Below are 9,916 nucleotides of genomic sequence, written 5' to 3' on the forward strand. Positions count from 1 at the left end.
CAAACTGGGGTCTCTGCAGCAAATGCCGAACTAGAGAGTTATATGAGATGCATATGGGGGCATACAGTAAAAGCTTAAGACTTGAAAAGCTAGCTAAAGATTGTGTTATAATCCAGGTCATGCACTCATATTTGCCCCAGGTCAGGAGTGATTAAGAATTGAAAACACCAGCTTAAGTGAGCCAATAAGACGCACTCATGCTTATGTACATTTTGAGTGGGCAGTATTGCTAACTCATTTGCACAGTGACAGAATCCATTAGGAACTACCATGTGATGACCATATGAAAAACTGAAGCATCTGTTGCCTTTGGTTTACTTTGTTTTCACAGAGGAAACCATGTGCTTCTGAGAGAAGGCGCTAGAACACCATGACACATGGTGACATTCAGAGAGGCACAAAACAACATGCTAGCCACAGGCTGCCTGCACAGTTCAGGAAGCTCCACTGCAAGCCTTTTTAAGGGCCACTAATTAGGAGTAGGGAGTCTCTCCAGCTTTTTAAGGATGTTAGCAAAGTACACCCTAATTAGGAAGAGAATACTCTTTGTTTGGGTTCATCTCAATTCTTTTTACACATACAGAAATTCCAAAAGGTATTCTATTGAGTGCATTTCCATGACTTGATAGTGCATGCTCTTGAATATTATGTCGATAGTTCATAACACTCTCTTGCTTTTCTTGACTTGAGCATCTAGCTTGGTTTGGAGCTATCAGTGTCCTACAATCATAGGAAATTGCTAGAGGCTGGCATTCAATTGCTACTTATCAGCAAAAAAAAAAAAAAAAAAAGGTGTGAGGATTCTGCTAAAACGAGAAACACCCCCAGCATTTCGTTCTCCACCTGAGAAGGCTGAACACAGTCTAGGACACTCTGAGGTGCTAGACTTAAACACAAACTAATAGGGAGGTTGTTGGAGGGTGACAAGGGATCGGCCAGAGCCCCTTAGGAACAGGTTCTTGTTGATGAAGGAATCTTCATCACACAGCCATCCAGCAAAGGCTTATTTTCAAGAGAGGATCCCTGGGAAAACAAAAGCAACCAAGGAAGCAACCAAGTGACCCATTAGTTGAAGACGCTCTGCAGTTGGGCTGTTGTGTTTATGGGCTCAGAGATGTTGGTGGGAAGGGGCTGTTCAATAGGGATAATTTGGCTTCATTTTTTAATTATTATTCTATATTTTTATTGTAAAATTCATATATAATGACCGAAACTCCAGCAACCAGGACAGATCATGAGTGAATTTGACTATAGAAATCATATCCTTGGACAGTGGTAAAAAAATAACAGTCACTGGGAGTCCTCCTCAGTGGCATGGTGGGGCTATCATAGGTTACCAAATTACTTATCTCTGGATGTTTTTCTTATTGGAAATGCACATTGGTTTTCATGTTGGGGTTTGTATGAAGCTTTACCTAATCCTGATTCACAAATATAAAACTGGAATTTGAAAATATATGTTATGCCAAGAGTTTCAAACAAAATATATGCCCCCCAAATTTTCAAAGATTTTAAAAAAATATAAATGTTTATACCATGATTGCTAATTTTTAAATTAAAAACATCTACATTGTACATCTTTGACAGTCATTTAGCTTGTATCACATATGAAAACCATGTCACATAGTTAGGATATGTGTCATTGATTGGAAGCTGAGAGACATGTCCATTGCAGGCTAATGTGTGTTTTCCAGTCTAGACCCACCAGTAGGAAGTCACAAATCACTAGTCTTCATGGGCTATGACACTAACAATGACTTAAAGCACCTAGAGAGTAGAGCATAAGGAATGACCAAGTAGACTTCCCTTCTTGTTGGATAAAAGAGACAGCAATTTGTCTCCTTATGGTAAAAATAAAGAGAGGAAGGTATAATGAGGGAGTTAACCTTTGTCTCCTGAATACCTGTTGTGCTAGGAGACTAGGAACTAAAAACCTTGAACCTTGTGAAAGAAACTAGTGTGTAGAGGAAGACTAGAAGCCCCGTGCCTTCCTGGAACAGAGCTAAAGAGTCCAGGAAATACCAGTACGAGGAGGGCTATGAGAGGACATAACACCAACACTCCCAGGCCAGATATTTTCGAGGCTCATTCTTGATTTCAAAGCCCACGTCCATTCTTTGGAATATTTTATTCTTTTCTAATAAACTATTTTATTACATAATTGTCTTATTGATGTTCTCTTACTATGAAAAGATACTGTAATGAGTGAAAGCGTTTAATTGGGGCATTCATTATAAACTCATTAGGTGATCCCACGACCACCATGGTAGGAAGCACAGCAGCAGGCAGGCATGGTGCTACAGCAATGTCTGAGAGCTTATATCTCAGAGAGTAAGATACTGAGCCTGGGGTAGGCTTTTGAAACGTCAAAACCCATCCACATTAACACATCTCCTCCAACAAGGCTACACCTTTTAGTTCTTCCTTAACAATTCTACTAATTGGAGACTGAGCATTCAAACATAGGAGCCTTTGGGAAACATTCCCACCCAAACCACCATGAGGAAAGGCAGAGCTCTACAACTCCTTCTAGTGGCTGCCGTGATTTTCCCCTAATCTATGCTTTTTTTTTTTTTTTTTTCTTTTTGATCATAAATGAGTAAGATTTCTTTGAGCATTCTTTAAGTCTAAACACTGTCCTTAATGACACTGAGAACCCCAAAAGAGACCTTCTTCCCCAGTAACCTAGCTGGAAATCTTTTCTCAAGGTTAAGCAAAATCTATAGAGGACCATTGTTTTGGATTAGCATTTCCCATTGTGTTGCAACAGACCAGACCAATCCCAAGTGGGGTTGACTATGATTTGAATGTTAACACCTGATCCAAAACCTATATATTTAAGCCTAATAACTAATATATATTGTAAAATTAAGAAAGGAGAATGGTGTCATAAATCCAAAGCTTTAGTGATAACCCAAGGCCATTAAAAAGGATAATTCACAATTCCTTTGTCATCTAGTGCTTCTGCTCTCCTGCCATGAGCACACAGACAGCAGTATTGATGACAGTACCTTTCAAACTCCATTCTATAAAAAATACATTTTGTTCTTCATAAATTTGCCAGTCTCTGATATTTTGCTCTAGCAGCACAAACATATTAAAACAGGCACTCATACTAATTCCTATATAATCAGATGAACCAATTTTGTTTGTGTTTGTTTTGTTTTGTTTTTGTTTTTTTAATGGTAGCCATGCAGAAGAGACCTTTGCTGACAAGAAAGTTCTGTATGCTTTGACCCCATAAATAAAACAAATTTGAAGTGATAATCTGCTGTCATAGAAGAAAGGGGGCTGAATATAGCAGATCAGCCCTTCCATTCTAAGAAGGTGTCCTTCTTTGCTAGGCTTTTTCTGTCATAAGATGAGGTATTGTCCATTCCAGAACTTCGGGTAAAGGCCAGAGAGATCTTTACATCAGCCTTTCTGTAATTTTCACTGATAATAGCTGTGCATCTTGTCACTGCTAGCACTTAGCTTGAAAACTCTTTTCAGCTCACCAGATCTGCAAGTTGGCCGTGGGGTGTTGTGTTTGAAGAACTAATATGCAGTTTGAAGAAATGTTCAAAATACTCAAAGTAATAGTTATATGGCAACTCATTAGGAATTTCACAATCCAGGACAGCAGCAGTCTCATATGTTCAACATGGAGCAACATTTTGGATTGTAAAGCCACCTTCACCAAGCAGTGGCAAGTTAAAAGCTTGTACTACTACACATTTAGCATGACCTTTGACAGTGAGAATGAAGACAGTGAGTCTGTACCACACCGCAGCACCACAGCACTAGACTGGTACATCTCCATCACTTTCCAGATTATAGGCTGAAAATTTTGTTCATGGGACTCATCATCTGTACCATCTCTCATGGGAAAGTTAACAGCATAGTGTGTTTCTTTTCCAGCACCAATAGCCCTCCATTCTCCTGTTCCAGGAAAGTGTTGTCCATACTTATGGAATGAAACCATCATCACACAGTCTGTTGTGTACAAAGCTTCCTCATCACCATCACCATGAAGGAAGTCTATATCAATATACAAGAAGCTCTGATACTTTAGTAATTCGAGGGCGGCAAGCACAATGCCGTTAACATAGCTGAATCCTGATGCTTCTGACTTTCTGGCATGATGTAACCTTCCCTCCCAGTTGAGAGCCATATCAGCTTGTTGCATGTTTAGCTTACAGCCCCAGCAGCTGAGTGACCAGTGGAGAGCTGACAAAACTCAGAGTCCACCAAACACTGGACAATCTTGTCCAACGTAAAATCTCTGCATCTGCTTGCAACCTCAGACATGTTATCTGGTCTTACCAACCATAGAAATTTGATATACTCATCACTGTGGTATTTTGTCATTTCTTCAGCAGTGGACTTATGAGACCTATATATTTCCATTTTTCAGTATAAACCATAATTTAGGCGCACGTTATGAGTTATCTGGATTCTATAAGGCTTCATGGAATGATCCTAGTTATAATAATAATTTCCAGTGTCACCATAATATTAGTAGCACAATTTCTTCTTGCTGCATCCTTGGCTATACACCGTGGGCTCAGGCCACAGCCTCCCTCCCGGCTTCTCTCACCCACTATGGCCCAGCGGTCAGACAAGAGGAAGGTTTGGTAACTTCATAAATGAATAAATATAGTTTTCACCTGATCCACTCATTTTTACACAAAAGAAATGGGATAACTCTCATATAAGAACTAGCATAATAGTCAAATATAGGAAATAGTCAAATGTTGTTTTGGTTCATTTCTGTTGCTAAAACAAAACAATAAAAGTAAGACCAAGTGACTTGCTTCATATGGACGATTATTTGGCATTAAACTTGAAAACTGGCATCTAGCAATGGACTTTTTACATGCATAGGGTGTTGCCCAGTGACAACAAGAAAGCTTGCCAAGGAAACTACATTTCTATTGCTAAGCCATCCCTTCAATAATTCATTTATTAATCTCTTAGTCAACCGATGGAAAATCCATTCATGTGGACTAAGCTGACCTGGTCCAGTTCCCTCACAAATGTCTCACCTAAAACCTTTCGTTAACATTGCCCCTCGTAGCTTGCGCAGCCTGCTTTTTTTTAGAAACCAGGACCACCAGCCCAGGGCAGCCACATCCACAATGAGCTGAGCCCTCACCTGTAAGTCACTAAGAAAATACCCTACAGTCTTACCTACAGCTGAATCTTATGGAGGCATTTTCTCAATTAACGCTCCCTTCTCTCTGATGACTCTAGCTTGTGTCAAGTTGACCTAAAACTTGGCAACACACGCCTATTATCCGCTAAATTAATAGGCCACTCCCACTGACCTGAATTGGTAGAAGAAAAGGTCTTCCTCCTGACACTGTAATGTGAATGAGCCGCAAAACTGTGCTAAGTGAGAAAGACAGATGCACCTTATCATCACTGTTTTCTGTCATGTGAAATTCTAAATTAAGCCAAATGTAGATCCAGAAGCTTGACTGATGGATGCCAGAAGACAAGGTTGGAGGGCGATAGCTTGTGAGGACAGGTTGTCTGGACTTAGAGGTGGTGGTTGCTCCATTTTGTAAATGTAATAAAGGTCGTTAAGTTACTTATTTTTAGATATGGGTTAATTTTTATTATGGGGAATTTCAATTTTTTATGAAGTCAACTCTGGCTCAGTTTTCATGTACTTTGAAAGGCAATATTAACAAAGCTCTATAGCTTGCGTGTTGCTGCAATAGAAGGTCTATCCAGCTATCCATCACAAGTAATTAGCAACCAGAAAGGAACCAAGCCCAGGAGTACATCCTCTCAGCTTCCAGAAGCAGGGCTAGAAGGTGGCTGGGGAAATGCCCATTGTTTACATGGAAACTTCATTGTCTATAGACAAGTTTGGAATGCAAAGGCAAAGCAGAGAGCTGTTGGACTGACTTGGCCATTCAAAACAGCTACTCACTGCCCTGCATTGGTTAAAGTTTCAATCAGGATGCAGAGGTACCTTGGGATCATAATGGGAGCCATGGTGTAATTGCACAGTCAGGATGCCAGGAGCTGTTGACCAGTTAACCTTACCCATCTCTTCTCTCCATCCTCGAGCCCTTGTAATTAAATGTAGCATATATCAGAGATTTTCTTTATTAAACAGAATGAATGTTTTAGATAATATGGACTATTTCTTAAGACAGCTTCTTAAAAACAGACCTAACTTTTTATAACTAGTTTCAATGCATTTATCTGAGACAAAATGTTCCCAGTTGCTAAAAACTATTTTGTTTCTCCCCCTCATTTAATGAGCCTGGCATCTGTAGAAAGTAATTCTCCATCCCACTGTACATGACACAGTTTCTTTTCCATTGCAGAACACAAAAACTGCTTTATTAGCATCTGTGCTAACAAGACCTTGAAATGCTAATTTATGCTGACCCAAGACAGCATTGAGAATTATACGCCACAAAGGAAGTGTGGAGACCCAATCCATGGTTGACAGAGAACTGTAAGAAGGGAACAGGGAGTGAAACTCAGACACAGAGCTTGAGCTCCCAGCACTGGCAGCACCTTGCCTGACCTAAATAGGTCTGCACTGGGGTTTTCACGTGACACCTGGACATGATATTTAAGGATCATGTTTCCTTAAAGCTGGGCAGTCTTGGCCATTGCTTAAGCAAATCTGGAGGCGAGAGCTGATTTCTGGTTAAACAAGGGCAGATAATCCTGGGTTTGCATCCTTGGCAGTGTATGCTCCACTTTACTCTACTTCCTTCAAAAGGGTCGCTGTTGAAGAAGAGGGTATGGCATCCAAATGTTTAAGTCCCTCTGGTAACTTGTGGAAAGCCAGTCTTAGGGTTCACAGGGGTGGCTTCAAAACACAATCAAGGTTTGTACCTCAGATTCTTGTTTGTAAGCGTGAATCTGCATCAAACAACACAAAATCTCATCGTGTGTGTCTCCATACTTTGCCATTCTTTCCATTTTCTGTAGCTACCTAATTAATGCAGAGTCCCCAGTGACAAACTCTTCTCTCCAAAAGTCATGGTTCTTGTTGTCTGTCAGCAATGATTGGTAAAATTCTCCAGGCAGGTCTGGAATGATGGCTCAGGGGACAAATGCTTTCTGTTTAAGTGCAGGCACACTGGCCCACATCTTATAACAGGACTTCAAAGGCTGAGTCAGGAATCCTGGGGCAAGCTGGTTAGCTACACTCACTACATCAGGGAGTGCTGGCTTCCACAGGAGCTCATGCCTTAGTAAATAAGTAGAGAGTGGTTAAGGAAGCCTCTCGCAATGAATTCTGGTCTGCATACATGTGTACAGCATGTGTTTACATCCATGCACTAAGTTACACTACAAATTAGTTTCTCTTTGGATGTCTAGGCTATTTTGTGGCAACTAATAGATAAAATATTTCTGTAGATGTACTTCTTATAATTTACATAGTACCTCATGCTTTGCTTAACAGCCAGTCCTGCATGTATTCATCTCTGTTCTCAGAATACCAGGTCCTGAAGTAGGATATTACCCTATGTATGGAGTGGCTCCAGGGGTCAGCACAGTGCAAACAGGATGATAATACTCAGGCAGTGGTCACCATGGCAGCTGCAAGGCATCCCTTATGCAGCTCTACATAGTCAATATATTATTCAGACCATGCTCTTAACAAGACTTCCAGTATGAATTTGCTGAATGAATGAATGAATGAATGAATGAATGAGCTAATTGAGGGATACAAATATTCTTCTATTTTCATCCCTATGCCTATATTAGGATGTGGAGGGCATAAAGGCCTTGTGCACAAAGTCAAGTACCAGAGAGACCAGGAAAGCTAAACACGCAGCTTACCTCTTCAGTGGAATGAGTTGCTTAGCTGCTCCCCATTGAAAGATGAAAATGGATGTAGTTTTATGACCTAGTGGCCCTTTGCTGTCAGATAAAGCTTGATTGTATCTCCCATAATTTTTGTTATACTATTCCTGACCATCCTTCTAGCATTTGAGGCCATATGTAAGAGATGTCATTTGTACTTTACAATAACCTAAATGACTTCTGTGTTATCTTAGGGCCAGGTGTTAATCTCACCAATTGAGAATAAAAGCCATTACCCAAATTAAAATTAAGCAAGTTTTATTTCCTGTCACAGACACACCCCTAAAGTGGGGTTTGAAAAAACAGCATCATATCCAGGACAAAGTAGGATATATATATGTATGTATGTATGTATGTATATGTATATGTACATACATATACATATATATAGTCAAAACCTACGAGACTGGGGGTTTTCAAGGGTTCATGGTTTACAGAGGAATTTGGGTTACATAGGATTTTCATTGAACATTTCAAAATTATTTATCCAAACACCTTATGTTATCAGGGTATATCCAAGGTGTTTGTCAAACTCCATAGGGTGAGGAGCATGTCAAATTCCAGAAACAGGTTAAGGCATGGTCAACTTAAATTTTGTAGCAAACAGAAATGAACTTGTTCTGAACTTATAACAAAATGACTTCCATCCTTAAGATGCAATCAAGCTGGTCCGTCACCAGCCTAGACCCTTATCTTGAACATGGATCTTAAGTTAACAAGAACCCTTCCTACAGATGAAGCCATAGGTACTTCAATGTAAGCATATCTTGAGCTTTGTTGTATTTACAGGGTTAACTGTTATCTGAAAACTGTTTTCAAAAATTGTGCTGTGCTTAAATATGGCAAAATATACAAGCTGATGTCAGACTCATGGCCCAGCAGTAGTTGCCAAAATCTAACTGATCCAAGTTTCATTCCTACTTTATCCTGGTCATTTTCCCATGCCTGCTTATAAAGCCTATGGAGACACTTCCATATTAGGATATCCAATAATTTTTAAAGCTCAGTGTCTATTGGGACAGTATCCATACATTGCCAAACCTAGATATTTGATATTAATCTGAATGTCTGATAGGTTTCTTGGATGCTTCCTGTGGTTGGGTGTAGTCATTCCTTTTATGAGCTTTACTTTTTAACTTCCTGTTGTATAAAACTAAACAAATGGGACTTCCAATCCCATTCCTCCCCAGGGGAGAGCTGTTCTAAGCTGGGTGAGTCAGCTGAGTGTCTGCTGTTTTCTTGCTGTTCTTTTTCAGCTGAAAAGCCCGTGTGCTCTGAGACGCCACTGAGATTACTGCTTGTGATTGCCACTCAGCACCTTGTGTCGTGGGTTGGCTCTGGCCCGCTTTCATAACTCTGTACTCATTTTCTTTTAGCTGAAACATTTGGACGCTATGTACACCACACAAGAGTAGTGGCCTTTCTGATGTGAGGAGTCTTCAAAGCTATTTAAAGCAAACTGTTTGTGTGGGTCATCATTAGAACTGTACCTCTGGGCTATGTCTGGAGTTCATCAACTGGAAAAACAATAAAATCGAAATAAAGTAATAGACAAGCATGAAACGCAGCTTGAGACACTGGGAAGTTGTGTATACATGAAAAGGCATGAGCATAAACCTGTCTATAATTGTTACCTCAAATTCACATAATCAAAGGATTTCATGTTATAGACGTTTCTGACATTCTTGCTTCTACTTCAGAAGACTTACACACACTGTTACTTGAAATTAAATATTCGGCTATTATCACTACAAATACCAAAACTCATTGCCAAGTCAGAGTGGAGGAAAGGAGTTAGATAAGGTACATATATTTGTTCAGCAAAAATTATTAGTATTGACAATTGCTTTTCACTCCTGCCATATTACCCATCCCCTAACTGGCTACAGTGTTCTGATTGTTGATAATGTTAGTGTATGAATATAATCAAAATTAGTGTCTGTGTGTGATAAATGCTAAAATAATTAGGCTGCACAAGAAATATTCCACTTTGCCAAGAATGTTTGAGCATCATCAAATCCAGGTTTCTTGTTCCTTTGTATCTAGTCATTGAGTTTTCTTTGACAAGAGCTCCTTGCTTCTCAGCTTG

At 39.8% G+C, this 9,916-nt stretch overlaps 1 pseudogene; it reads right to left on the reverse strand.

Annotated features, from left to right (window-relative positions):
* Positions 1-3,488: 3,488 nt before the first annotated feature.
* Positions 3,489-9,212, reverse strand: LOC127230986 (histone deacetylase 2-like; annotated as a pseudogene).
* Positions 9,213-9,916: the final 704 nt, after the last annotated feature.

Source organism: Phodopus roborovskii, unplaced genomic scaffold, assembly GCF_943737965.1.
Source record: "Phodopus roborovskii unplaced genomic scaffold, PHOROB, whole genome shotgun sequence".
In the NCBI taxonomy this organism is placed as follows: Eukaryota; Metazoa; Chordata; class Mammalia; order Rodentia; family Cricetidae; genus Phodopus; species Phodopus roborovskii.